Source organism: Podarcis pityusensis (genome assembly GCF_964106645.2).
Source record: "Podarcis pityusensis genome assembly, chromosome: Z".
Lineage (NCBI taxonomy): Eukaryota > Metazoa > Chordata > Lepidosauria > Squamata > Lacertidae > Podarcis > Podarcis pityusensis.
The window spans coordinates 28,481,065-28,495,498 of record NC_138044.1 but is presented as its reverse complement, the minus strand read 5'-3'; the positions used below and the strand labels follow the sequence as shown (position 1 = coordinate 28,495,498).

Here is a 14,434-nt window from a genome sequence, read left to right as displayed (position 1 = left end):
CTTTACTGCAGGCAATCTGTGGCCTCCCATCAGTCTGAACCTGGTCAACAGGGATGATGGAAGTTGCACTCCCAGCAGCACCTGGAAGGCTGCAGATTCCCCCACCCTTGTTTTACTGCATTACCCAAGTAAGGAACATAGAAAGCTGCTTTGTACCAAGTGAAACTATTGGTAAATCAGGATTAGTATTGTCTACACATTGACTGATAGTGGCGATCCAGGGTTTCTGATAGGACACTTCGTTAAGTTACACAGACATTGAAAATGTATATGAATTAATGAAGGTTTAAAATGGATAATGGCTAGATGTGTATTGCTCACATTGGGGTTTATCCACAGTTGTTTTCTAAAGGACTCTGAGCTCCTTAATGCATAACTGTTGGTTGTTTTCTGTTACTCTAAACTGTTATAACCTTAGATCAGGTAACTAAGGTATTGAGTTGCAAATCCGTCATCTTGGAAGGGTGGTGGCTGTAGAAGGATGTAAATGAAGTTCTCCAGAAGGGAGAGTAAAAGGCCTAAGGCCAATGGAGGCTGGAATGCAGGCTGTGGAGAGAGAGAGAGAGAGAGAGAGAGAGAGAGACCTTTGCTTATATGTCTGTTTGGATTATTTCATATTTTGTAAGATGCCGCACCTGTACTGGACAGCGCAATACATTGTATGGATATTTCGGCTGTGTCTATGATGCTTATGTTTTGTTTTGAAGTATTCTGCCAGTAAAAGTTTGAATAATATATTTATGGGCCTGGAGAATGAATCATTTCCAAAAGGAGGCAGTTCTTATGCTTCCAGTTGCTTTGAACTGTGCAATATTAATTTCTGCAAAAGACTTGCCAAGTCTGACTTAGAGATGGTGGTGCTTGAACCTGAACCTAGAGCTTTTGATGTGCAAATCATGTGCTCTATCATGGAGATATGATTCTACCTCACCTGTTGACTGTGCCAGTCCCAGGTGTGTTTTTTGTGTGGGTGAGAGCAGTTGGTATGTTCATTCTTGGATAAGGCAAGAGCTAGTGAGCAAGAAGCCAGAAGCAGCTCCTCCTCCTCCTAGGGTTATCATATTCCAAAAAGTAAAAACCAAGACACCCCAAAAGTTATTGAGCTAATGGCAGCCCTACCTCCTCCTCTTTTTGCATGGTTTTGTTTTCCAGAAAAAAACCAGAATACATATAAATACATCAAAACTAACCCTTTCCGAAATCCAGATCTTGATTGCTCAGCCAAGGCCATCACCATTCAACAGCACAATGAAAAAAGGAGATAAAACACAGTCCACTATAAATATCCAATATATATCCAGTATCTTTACAATTAACCCCCCCCCATAATACTCATTACAGAAGTGTCTAAAACAGCATCTCACACCTATGCTCTACCCGCACGACCAGTGGCAGTGAATACTGCTTGCTGTAAATCACAAGTGCAGAGAGCACTGCTGTGGCACTTAGGTCATACCTATGGGCTTCCCACAGGCATCTGATTGGCCACTGTGTGAACAACACACTGAACTATATAGACCTTTGGCCACATAGCCAGCTCAAGACATTTTGTTGCCTGAGGTGAAGGACAAAACTGCACTGGAGGCCTTCCACTGCACCGGAGGGCAGCAGGTTAGCACAGAGGGTACAGCGCACACCACATGGCACTCACAACTGCATTCCCTCCCAGCACCTCACCATCTGCCACCTGAGGCAGCTGCCTCACTCTGCCTCATCACAAGGCCAGCCCTATTGGGCCTGACCCAGCAAGGCTGTGTGTGTGTGTGTATTATTCAACCCTGCTATTGGGCATTCTCCAGCCTCTTTCATTTTTCTAAATTGTTCTGGCAATCAATCAAAAGGGAATCAGCCCATTCTTATTCTTCTTTTGACAGAAAAAGTAACACCCAAAAAGCTATCTGGATCAAATATGGTTGTCTGGGTCTGATTTTTCAGAAATAGACCTGTGCACCCTCTCCTATCCAATGCCTGTTGTCCCACAATCCTTTTCCAAACTGCCTTCCACACTGCAAAAAAACAGTTTCTGCCTTCACAACACTTCTTCCATTGTTGAATTATTGGCCTGGAGACCTCCATGGAAGTGGCACCCCCAGCATTTTAGTCTAACTCTCCCCCCCCCCACACACTTTTTTTGCCAGCACAAATACCTCTCTGGACAGACATCTTCCTTTTCAGAATACCTCCTCCACCCACCCAATAAAGAGATTAATTTTAGCCAGGGGGTAAAGACTTAATACCCCCCTTCCCCGATTTCCACAACACACTGTTGTTAAGTGCTTATTACCTGTTTTGCATACCACGAACCCTTTCAACAAATTGCTTCCACACTACACTCTTAACTTTTGGAGGGAAATTTTCAAAGTCCAAGGGTTAAGAAATTTAAACGTTTAAAGAGTCATGAAATGGACCGTTTCCGCTTCCCATCTGGCTTTTATCAATTTTAAGTCAGTTTCAGAAGTACTGCTACACAATCAAAACATACAATCTCCCTTAGTCGGATAATTCAATTTTATAAATGAATTACTTATGTGCCTATAAGTAAATGCATTCCTATGCAGGGAGATATTGACTGCTGTCAATGAAATAATCAAGTCCAGGGAGGGGTGGGGGAGCTGTCCCTGGAAGCGGTCTGAGCTCTAGAGGGCTCATAGTATGCTAGCCTTGGGTCCAAAGGAGGGTAGAGGGAGAATTCACATCTGTATTTAAAACAAAACAAAACAAAACAAAAACCCACGTCTTTACAAGCAAGAAACCCTGGCAGGCCTCAAATTACTACTGCTTATTGACGGAACCAAATGCCCTCCCTACAGGGCTGAGTTATGGGCGATGGAAATCTTGCTTGCTAATAGGTTCAAAATTGTTTCAAATTTGGGCATGACCCAGTCAAAGTTAAGCACGTTCAAGGTGCTTATTAAGAACTCATGTGGATCTTTTCTGCAGGAACCTCCCTGCCTATGATGGTGGCTGTGTGTCCCACTTTGTAGAGGGCAGATGTTTATTGGAAGAGCTGTCATTGGACTGTCTTCTCTTTGGAAGGCTATTCAGTCAAAGTCTGGGTTAAAGATATAGAGTCATAAGGAGGGCGAGCAGGAGGAGGGGCCTTGAAGTTGCCCATCAGCCATGGTTTCCTGGATGGCAGACTGAGAAGGCACACAGACCATAGTCTCCTCTGCTAGGTTGAAATGTACTGTACTTCTGTTCAAGAAACTGTTTTAGAAATTTGCATCCATAAATGATGTATTATACTTCTATTTAAATTACGGTAATTATTTCTAAATTTGCAACCCTACGGACTATTTATTTATTTATACATACCCCGACTTTTTCCCTGATGGGACTCAAGGCAACATACAGATAAAAAATAAGGACTGCTAAAAACAGAAGAATCAGTCATTAAAATGCTATTAAACATTGATAGAATTCAAATTACAGACATATAAAATCTGCTTTAAACATACCAGTAATTACAATAAAAACAGCACAACACCAGCCCTTTAATGAAAAGCACTCAGTTCCTCAAAGCCTGTTGGAACAAGAGCTTCACCTGCCGGCAAAAGGACAGCAAGGAGGAAGCCAGTCTAGCTTCCCTAGGGAGCAAGTTCCAAAATCTGGGAGAAGTCCCTTGGCAAATTTAGTGAAAAGCAGCATCCTGTTCATTGGCGGTGTGTTCCCAATGCTAATGTTGTTTCGCAATGCCTAGCCTAATACAGCTGAAAGGGTCAGGTGCTCCTGTCCATGCCACTGCCAGTCCAACCAACACAGCTGCTAGGGTCAGCCCTATCATTAGGTGGAATGAGGCAGCTATCTCAGGTGGCTGATGCTGGGGAATGGGAGTAGTGGCAAGGTGCTGGAGGACAAAGGTGTCTGTGCCACCCCATCTGCCCGGCATCTCCTCAGATAGCAGGCTGCCCTTAGGTGCAGTGGGCAATGCTATCCCTCAATCAGGGTGGAAGTGAGATTAAATTGCCACCCTTTTAAAAGTTTTTGCTTACATATCAAACCTGAATTGCAACTGCACCCGGTGGGATAGATCAGATCCACAGAAAGGTGTGCTCGATACAGAAAAGAGACTGAACTACATAATGGGAAGTCTCTGAGTCTAAGGAACTGAGGTGGATAGTGGAGATGAGAGATGAAGTTCTAGGCCTAATGGACAAATTAAAGGTAAAGGTAAAGGGACCCCTGACCATTAGGTCCAGTCGTGGCCGACTCTGGAGTTGCGGTGCTCATCTCGCTTTATTGACCAAAGGAGCCGGTGTACAGCTTCCAGGTCATGTGGCCAGCATGACTAAGCCTCTTCTGGTGAACCAGAGCAGCGCACGGAAACGCCGTTTACCTTCCCGCCAGAGCGGTACCTATTTATCTACTTGCACTGTGAAGTGCTTTCGAACTGCTAGGTTGGCAGGAGCAGGGACCGAATAATGGGAGCTCACCCCATCGCGGGGATTTCAACTGCCAACCTTCTGATTGGCAAGTCCTAGGCTCTGTGGTTTAACCCACAGTGCCACCAGTGTCCCTAATGGACAAAATAAAGGCTGACAAATATCTGAACCCAGATGGTGTCCACCTGAGAGTTCTCAAGGAACTCAAATGAGAAATTGCTTGTCTTCTATGTAACTTGTTCCTCGAATCAGCCTCCAGGATTGAAAGATTGGAAAGTAGCCAATGGAGCACCAATTTGTTTAAAAAAAACAACTGGTCCAGGGGGCATCCTGGAAATTACAGATTAACATGTCCTGGCAAAACTGGAGGAAAGTTGGTAACTTTGGGCCAATCAGGATACCTAAATGTGAGGAAAACCTCTATTGCAATCATTAATATTGTGCATATGGAAGCAATAGGATGCATAAAAACTACTCTTCTTGAAATAAACATTGTCCAGACCAAAAATATGGTTCCAAAGCTTTACTAACAGAACTTGTTCTAAAACAGACACTCAAAACATTAAAGTTGCATCCAAATAGTTGCATAATATCACATGCTTCTCCAAGCACAGGTACAGCATCTTAGATATATGAAATTACTTCATCCAGAGCTGAAAACAAAGCTCTGCCTCTGCCGCAGCCTCCATTACAGCCTAAGAATGTATTCCTAGAGAAAATCATTTGCATACTTTTCTACCCAACTGCTTCAGAGCGAGAACAATGATGAAATCACACAAAATGGAGATTTGCAACTGAATACCCCGTGTGATCTAAGTTAAATACAGTGGTACCTCTGGTTGCGAACAGGATCCGTTCCGGAGGCCTGTTCACAACCTGAAAAGAACGCAACCCATGTCTGTGCATGCGCAGGTTGCAATTCGCTGCTTCTGTGTATGCGCGTGATGTCATTTTGTGGGTCTGCGCATGCGCGAGCAGCGAAACTCAGAAGTACCCATTTCTGGTACTTCCGGGTCGCCGCGGGACCCAACCTGAAAACGCACAACCTGAAGCAAACGTAACATGAGGTATGACTGTACATCACAAGAGCTGGCAGAGATACATTCTAAGTTAATTATCAACTGTTAAGCACTCAGCTGGTCTTGCTTAGCTTCAGTGGAATTATCCAATGTTAAACCTTTAGCAATACGCATACAGAGTTCAATATACAATTAAACAATATTTTTGTTGTTGTTTAGTCGTTTAGTCGTGTCCGACTCTTCGTGACCCCATGGACCAGAGCACACCAGGCACTTCTGTCTTCCACTGTCTTCCATGGTCAAACTCATGCTGGTAGCTACAAGCCCTATGTGTATGTAGTCTGGCCAATCAGGGTTTCTCATCACAAGGAAGACTCCTATGTGCATACACTTTGGCCAGCCAGGATTCCCAGTCCTACAGATGTACAGCCACCCCCAGTACCTGTTCATTCAGACCAACCATGCAGCAGAGGATGTGGTGATCTGTGGGGACACGTCCCTTATACTTTTGGTGTTATGGAATCGGAATTGGGCGATTCCTCCCTATGCATTCTTCTAAGCATAGGGGAAGTAGTTTGAACCTAGGTTCCCTGCTCCGAAAACAAAAGCCTCATAATTAAATTTATTATTTTATTTATTTTATTTCTTTACTGCTCTTCTTCCAAGGATCACAGGATGGTTTACAATATAAAAACACAAAAATTCATAGCATAGTAACAAATGAAAGCAATACCCCACCCACCCACCCATTTTGAAAAACCATGCCTTGCATTTTTGTTTTTCCACCATCCTGTAGAACAACTTTCACCAAACATCACCCCAGATGATTTGGGCAACAAGTCTCATCAAACCCACCCAACAGGGTCATTGTAGTCCAAACCATCTTGAGAGGGCATCTGTACAATATCTGCCTTCACCCTAATTATGATTAGAGCACAAATAATAGAATTGTAGAATTGAGGAGCTGGAAGGGACCCTGAGGATCATCTAGTCCAACCCCCTGCAATGCAGGAATCTCAACTGAAGCATTCATGACAGATGGCCATCCCACAATCTGTGTTGATGCAGAGACCTAGGTTCACATATTCAGAGACAGGGGTCATATAGGTGAAGGAAAAAGGGAGCTCTTACATTTCCATTTGTTGCTCCACCCACTTCTGCCTCTGGCCCTGACCACCACTGGCATGTGGCCCTGGGAGGGTTGCTCAGAAGGGAATGTGGCCCTTGTGCCGAAAAAGTTTCCCATCCCCAATCTACAGGATTTTCTTTGCCATCTTCCCAACAAATTGTGATCCTGAGGTCACATCTATCTTCCACACCTCAAAGATAACAGCCAGTAATGGCCAACCCAACTTTCAGTTTCGTAGTAGGGTTGCTTCTGTGTGAGTTAGGCCTATGTACACACTAAAGGCCCCATCAAATCTAGAACTAGCCCTACTGTGACTAGTGGTAATAGTTTTTGCCAGCATGTCTGCACAAATTTCCCTGTTCAGAAAAGCCTTTTGGTGTCTGAGAAACACCCACCCTGTAAGAGCTAATAGACCATCTTGGAAAATTCCACTTATGGGACCACGCCATAGAGAATATTGTTATGAATTCAAGTGTTAAAATTTAACCATGTCTTCTAATTCTTGGAATCGCCAGGCTGGCCTCCTGGTGAGGTGATAGCCTGGGTGACGATCCATTATGGGGGAACAAAAGAGGCTCTGTACGAGATGGAAAGTGTGTGGGGGCTCCTTCCCTCAACAGACAAAGCCAGAGTTTAGGATCAAAAGCTGCACTGAAGTGAGATAGAGGGGAAAGCAGCAAGCTGGAGAGAAAGAGCAATGTTTGATTTCAGTTTGAATCCAGGGTTGCTGCTGTGGAAGAAACAAGACCCTTTCAGGGTGCCAATGCTTGTGAGCCCCTCCATCATAGACTCAGAATGTATATATGTGTAAAAAAAGCACATATCATAAAGACGCCACAGTCTCCGATATCCCTCATTCTAAAAAGGAAACATGAACCCCGGGTAAGCACCTGGAACTCTTGGAATCTTGCACTGCTCCAAGATTGGGGTGATGTGCAACAAATCATAGGGCAGCGACATGGAAATGGATATTTTCTGCTATTGCCTCTTGATTGGGGAATGCTATTCTCTCTGCCATTTAACAACTCTCAGTTGCTTCAGGCATCTTGTGAAGACATTATTTGCCTAGTCTTTTCCTGACCCGGGTTTACATGTTTACATCCTTTTATGTGTTTTTATACTACTGTTTTACTGGTTTGAGGTTATCTTTTTGTTTTAATGTTTTGATGACACATTGTATGGTTTTTATACGATACCATACACAACTTGGAGGTTTTTGAAATATCAAGCGGTTCATAAAAAGCCTTTAAATAAGTAAGTAATAAATGTTCTAGAAAGAAAACAATATAAATCCTATTCAGCAACTTTGACAGGTTTTGAGGTGCTTTTGTGAGGTGCTTACATTTCAGGACTACTGGGACAGGGTTGGTTGTGGGCAGGGGAAACAACATCTAGAATAATAAATCTGTACCGTTATGCAGGCTCTAAAAAGGGTGGGGGTTGATAAGCTTCTCTGCAGTCAGCTATCCGCAAAGTTCAGGAGGTCCCTCTTTCCATGGGGGAAGTGCTTTAATCAAGATTACACCCCCCCCCCCGAAGTAATTGGAGCTCTTCCTGAGTTTTCCTCCACTTTCCTTTAGGATGAAATTATCAAATTTCCATGGCAATTAAATGGAAAAGTTTGAACATATGGATCACTTCGTACAATAGAAGGCATGAAGCAAGTGAAATTAAGTAGAAAGAATATGGAGGGGATCCCCAGGAAGGATTTCCACCACTGAAACATCAACCTGTTCTAAATCTGCGATTATCAAAGCCACTTCAAATGCATTTCCATCTATCAGTTCTAATCTTTTGTCACTAGCTAAACAAACTCCAACTGAAATGTTGGACGATGATCTAAAGCACAAACTTGCAGAGGGGAATGAATTAATTAGGCAATTAAGAGGAAAGCAAATAGCCTGCACATTAATGTTAGCCAGACTGAAATAATTTTCTGCCCTTCCAGGATGGCTATATTTCTAGGTGGGACAGATTAGGGGCCCTGAAGCAATTTCAATTTTGGGGAGTCCCTGGGGTGTGACAATCTCCCTGCCTTTCTGTAATATAGACATATTTTATGCAAAACTCACGACCATTAAAGGAGTCTTATTGAAGCTACTTTCACTTGCCAACCAGGTAATAATGTGAAATGTGAAATGAAATAATGTCTGCACAGCTTCCTTTAATCTGTGCTTAACACATCAAATGCATCTCTGTGGCTTCCCTTGAGGTCTGCTGGACTTGGCGGATCAACGCTGAAGTACACTGTGCGGTGATTTAATAAGAGCTAAGTAAGAGTCCTGCTGGATCACACCAAAGGCCTATCTGGTCCAGCAGCCTGTCCTCACAGTGGCTGATCAGATGACTACTAGGGGAAGCCCATAGCAGAACCTGAGCATAACAGCCCTCTTTCAACTTGTGACACAGAACATTAGCAGCCATTGATGGCCATATCCTTCCTGAAGTACACTGAGTAGTCCTGGATCAGTCACCATCCTTTGGCTTAACATATTTCCCAGGGTTTTTGTGAGGGTAAAATGGGGTAAGGGGAGGAGACTGTGAACGTCTTCTTGGCCTGCTTTGAGGAAAGGTGGGATAAACATGTAATAAGTTAATAACAATGCAACTCAATGCATGCTTACTTGGAAGAAAGCCATAATGTTCAATGTGGCTTTCTTCCAAGTGAGGTCTGTGTAGGATTGAAGCCTAACATCCCATCTCCTTGAAACCCAGTATCTCTGTATCTGCAGGAGTAGGAGAGTTCAGTCTGCATTAACCACAGAACTTCACACTAGTAACCTTGCAACAAAAAGAAGAAGAGAAATAATGGCGAATCTCAAACTAATATATTTTTATATATCGCAAGATACATTTATGTGGAGCAGAGCTCCTGGCTGTGACCATGTAACACCACCACCACCATTATTATTATTAAAATTTGTACAGCTCTCTATACCCATAGATGTCAAGGTGGTTCACAACATAAAATTACCGTATTTTTCACTCCATAGGGCGCACCGGACCATAGGGCGCACCTAGTTTTTAGGGGGGGGATAAAGAAACCCCCCCCAGCCGCGGGGCTGGGGTGGAGGAAGCCCGAGCTTCCCCCGACCCCAGCCCCCAGAACAGGTCCAGGAGCGGCGGAAAGATTGCGCGCAACCTCGTCGCTGCTCCCAGAGCTTGTGGGGCTGGGGATGGGGGAAGTCCGAGCTTCCCCTGACCCCAGCCCACAGAACAGGCTGCTATCTGCAAGCCTTCAGAGCCTGAAGGCTTGCGGATAGCTGCCTGCAGCCTGAAGCCCGGGGAGCGCAGTGCCAACTCCCGCCTCGCTCAGAAGGTTTGCGGATAGCAGCCTGAAGCCTGGAGAGTGAGAGGGCTTGGTGCGCACTGACCCCTCTTGCTCTCCAGGCTTCAGCGAAAGCCTGCATTCGCTCCATAGGACGCACACACATTTCCCCTTCATTTTTGGAGGGGAAAAAGTGTGTCCTGTAGAGCGAAAATATAATATAAGTATAATATAAAAAACACAAAATGCATAATAAAATAGTTAAATAACTGCACTGCTTGCATCTGACAATCCATTTAAAAGGAACAAGTTCTGCCCACCCCACTTAAAGGTTGAGCAGAATAGGGGCTACTGACACATCTAACTACCCTCCCAATTAAAAACCATAAGCCTGGGTAAATAAGAATGCTTTTGTCTGGCACCTAAAAACAGACAGTGATGGTACCAAGCAGAGTATTTCTGGGCAGAATACTCCCAAATGGAGAGCCACCACTGAAAAGTCATGGGACTTAGTAAAAATAAAACATTGTAAATGCGTTATAACACGGTGACACCAGATGGCACTGTAGAGCTGAAATCAGAACTCTATAAAAAATTCCATTGTGAGCTTTAAAACTGTTTCCCCCCAGAGTGTTTCCAGAGCCTTTTTTAAAATAGCTGTGTAGATGCAGCCCTGTTCTCTGCCACCATCCTCCACACCTCCCTACTAGGGGGGTAAATGCAGGGATGCAATTCAAAGCGGTGAATCCAGAATTTTAAGAATGAAATTCAAAGTGACCTTGGTAGAATAGAAAACTACGCTGAAACTAAAATGAATGAAATTCAAGAGAGAGAAGTGTAAAGTCCTGCATTTAGACAACAACAACAACAGCAACTCAAACATACAAGTTTAATGCTTGGATATTAGGATTGTAGTGGTCCACGAGCACAACACGAGTTAACAGTGTGATGCAGCTGCAAGCTAAAGCAATTTTAGATTGCATCCTTAGAACTACTGTTTCCAAGTCACGGAAGTAATAATTTCAGTTTAGTCTGCATCTGAAGTACTGTGGGCATTTTTGGTTGCCACATTTTAAGAAGGACATAGACAAATTGGAATGTGTTCAGAGGAGAACACCAAAGATATTTGGGGTATGGAAAACAAGTTCCATGATGAAAGTTTGAAAGAACTGGGTATGTTTAGCCTGCAGAAGAGAAAACTGAGAGGGAACTCGATCACATTCTTCAAGTACCTGAAGGGCTGGCACATATGAGAGGGCAACAGACTTGGTTCCTTCTGCCTCAAAGGGCAGAACTAGATCAAATGAGTTTAAGCTGAAAGAGGGCAGATTTAGGCTGAACACCTGGAGAAATTATAAGAGCCACTCAGCAATGGAACCAATAACCTGGTGGCAGAGTGTCCCGCATTTGAGGCCTTCCTTTAGGAGCTGAACCACCCTGTATTGAGGATTCTCTAGCTCAAGATTTTTGGAATCAAGCTGGGGGATGGAATAGATGGCCTTAGAAGACCCCTTCCAACTCTGAGATCCTATGACTCCAAGTGCATGAGATCATTTCACTCGACTCTGAACATAAATCTGGCCCAGATGTGTAAAGAAGAGAAAAAGAAAGGCAGCATTTCTCTGGCAGCCGTAGCGTGAGTGTCCTTGTGGCTGAAGAACCCTTGGAATCCCTTAGTAATTAGTTGGAACAAGATGACCTGGAAGTTCCAGTAATGAAGTGCGTCCTGAAACATCTCAGTCAACAATTTAAATGCAGCAGCTGGATTATGATGTTGAGAACTAGCTGTTACAGGTAAGCCAACTCAAAAATGTTTTTTCGTTTTTGTTTTTTAAGTTGATTAAAGTAATTGTGTCACTGCCATCAGCCTTGCAGCTGAGAGCTGGCTAATTAACTATCTTAGTAATCAGATGGGAAGACAAACCAACACAAGCTTCAAATCTTGCTGGAACCGTGGGAACAAAGCAAAGGCTAAACTACAGCATCTGGAGATTCTCTTTGGTAAAGTTTTCTTGTTGAAGAAGTTAAGTTTCACTGCCTGCACAAGACTGTGCGCTTGAATTTAGGATGCGGCTGCATCACTTGGGACATCTAAATTTACACACTAGGTCCTGTGGCCTCCATAAGTCTGAAATTTTGGCAGTGATATCAGTAACTGCCATGCTTTTTTTAAAAAAATGCATCTGTTGTATGCTTGTTGTGGGCCAGAAAACATTTATTGCTTCATCTGCTTCTGTCAACAAGCACTACCTGGACTTGTGATAGCTGCACTATTACGATGCTAGAATGTATGTTCCTTGGGGCTTGGCCCACCCAGTCTTTTTAAAATGTGTGCATATGTTACTTTGTAAAGGTGCTATAGAAATAGAGGAAATGGTCCTCCAATATAGGGATGGGAGAGAAATTCGATACAGTGCACACTTAAAGGCAAGCCTTCCTAATTCTCACTCTCTGAAACAATGTGCAAAATGAAACATAGCCATCCCTCAATGTTTGCACCTCTCTGAATTTTGCAATTTTCCAGCCAAGTAATGTGTCACAAAAATGCATATACTAGGATAAAGTGTGCATACATATGCACATATTAATGAAAAAAAAATACAAAAAGGTAAAAAAGGTTAAAAAAATGATCTGCAAAAAAAATAATAATCACACTACAAATACCAATGAATTTTCATAAGGACTTTTTAATGTTATCCCATTTAGCCCCCAAGTACTCATGGCACCATAAAGAAGGCCTATATGTGGCCTTTTTAGATCTTAAGGCTGCTTTTGATTCAGTCGATAGGGGGCTGTTATGGTCCAAACTGGAGTCATTGGGCCTAGATCCTAGGTTACTTTACCTGATTAAAAAGCTTTATTCAAATAATACCTGTCATATAAGAATAACCCCAGGGGACGAGGTGTCAGACCCTGTTGTTATAGATAGAGGTGTGAAACAGGGCTGTGTTCTTGCTCCCTCTCTTTTTAATTTTGCTCTAGCTCTCCTAATACTGCAGTACCTTCCCCCCAGTGGTGGAAGAAGGGGGTATCAGTGGTGCCGGTCACCCCAGGTGTCATTACTAAAGGAGGGGGGTGACAAAACTACAAAAAATTGGGCTCACAAAACTTTTTAGCTCACTCAACAAACAGAACGGAATGTGACTGGCACTGGGCGCCACACCGCGGGGGCCAGCACTTACCACGGGGCCTACAGCATACCTGAGCCACGCATCTCCCCTGGGAGTGATGTGGCGGCTTGGGCACCTGCAGGCTCTGCACTGCCTGAAACGGTAGCGTGGGGCTTGCGTCTACCCACCGCCCTCCCTCAGCCGCCCCACAGCTGAGGGGGAGGCGGCGGAGAGGCTCCATGCAGTGCATCCTTGGCACCGGGATATTTCCAGGGGAATTGAAGGAGGCAGTGGTGCGCCCGCTCTTAAAGAAAACATCATTAGATCCCTTAGATCTATCCAGTTACCGCCCGGTTTCGAATCTTCCATTCCTGGGTAAGGTGATTGAGAGAGCGGTTGCTGAACAGCTTGGTAGATTTCTGGATGAAACATCGGCTCTGGATCCATTCCAGTCTGGCTTCCTCGCTGGTCATGGGACCGAGACGGCTCTGGTCGCCCTAACAGATGATCTCCGCAGGCAGCTGGATCGAGGCGGGTCGAGGCTGCTGATTCTTCTAGACCTGTCAGCAGCCTTTGACATGGTCGATCACGAACTCCCGGACCACCGCCTTGCCAACGTGGGGATCCAGGGCACAGTCCTTCAATGGCTGCGCTCGTTTCTCTCTGGTCGGGGACAGAGGGTGGCGCTTGGGGGGGAATTGTCATCGCGCCACTCCTTGGTGTGTGGAGTGCCCCAGGGTGCGATACTCTCCCCGATGCTTTTTAACATCTTTATGCGCCCCCTCGCCCAGCTTGTCCGGAGTTTTGGGCTGGGTTGCCATCAGTATGCCGATGACACCCAACTCTATCTGTTGATGGATGGCCATCCTGACTCGGCCCCAGACACACTGACCAGATGTTTGGAAGCTGTGGCTGGATGGTTACGTGGAAGCCGGTTGAAGTTAAATCCTTCGAAGACAGAGGTCCTCTGGCTGGGACGGGACGATATGGGATTGGGGGGGCAACTCCCATCTCTTGCGGGGGTGCAATTAGTGCAAGTACCGTCCGTTAAGAGTTTGGGTGTAATCTTCGATACCTCCCTCTCTATGGAGGCGCAGATTACAGCTATAACAAAGGCGGCATTTTTTCATCTCCGCCAAGCTAAGCAGTTGGCCCCTTATCTCTCTCGCCCTGACCTAGCCACTGTGATCCACGCGACGGTCACCTCCAGACTGGATTATTGTAACTCGCTCTACGTGGGGCTGCCCTTGAGACTGACCCAGAAACTCCAGCGGGTACAGAATGCCGCGGCGAGACTCCTTATGGGGTCTTCGCTGCGAGATCACATTCATCCGGTACTATACCAGCTGCACTGGCTCCCGGTGGAGTACAGGATCAGGTTTAAGGTGCTGGTTTTAACCTTTAAAGCCCTATACGGCCTAGGACCCTCGTACCTACGGGACCGCCTCTCCTGGTATGCCCCACAGAGGAACCTACGGTCTGCAAATAAAAACATCCTGAAGGTCCCAGGCCTCAGAGAGGTTAGG

The 14,434-nt window shown here is 44.8% G+C and overlaps 1 long non-coding RNA gene across 1 annotated transcript in view; it reads right to left on the bottom strand.

Moving 5' to 3' along the window:
* Positions 1-343: 343 nt before the first annotated feature.
* LOC308468865 overlaps positions 344-14,434 on the bottom strand; it is a 39,883-nt gene continuing 25,792 nt past the window's right edge. Inside the window, exon 5 of the long non-coding RNA XR_013981903.1 lies at positions 344-546. This is a non-coding gene — a long non-coding RNA (uncharacterized lncRNA). The remainder of the gene's footprint in view (positions 547-14,434) is intronic.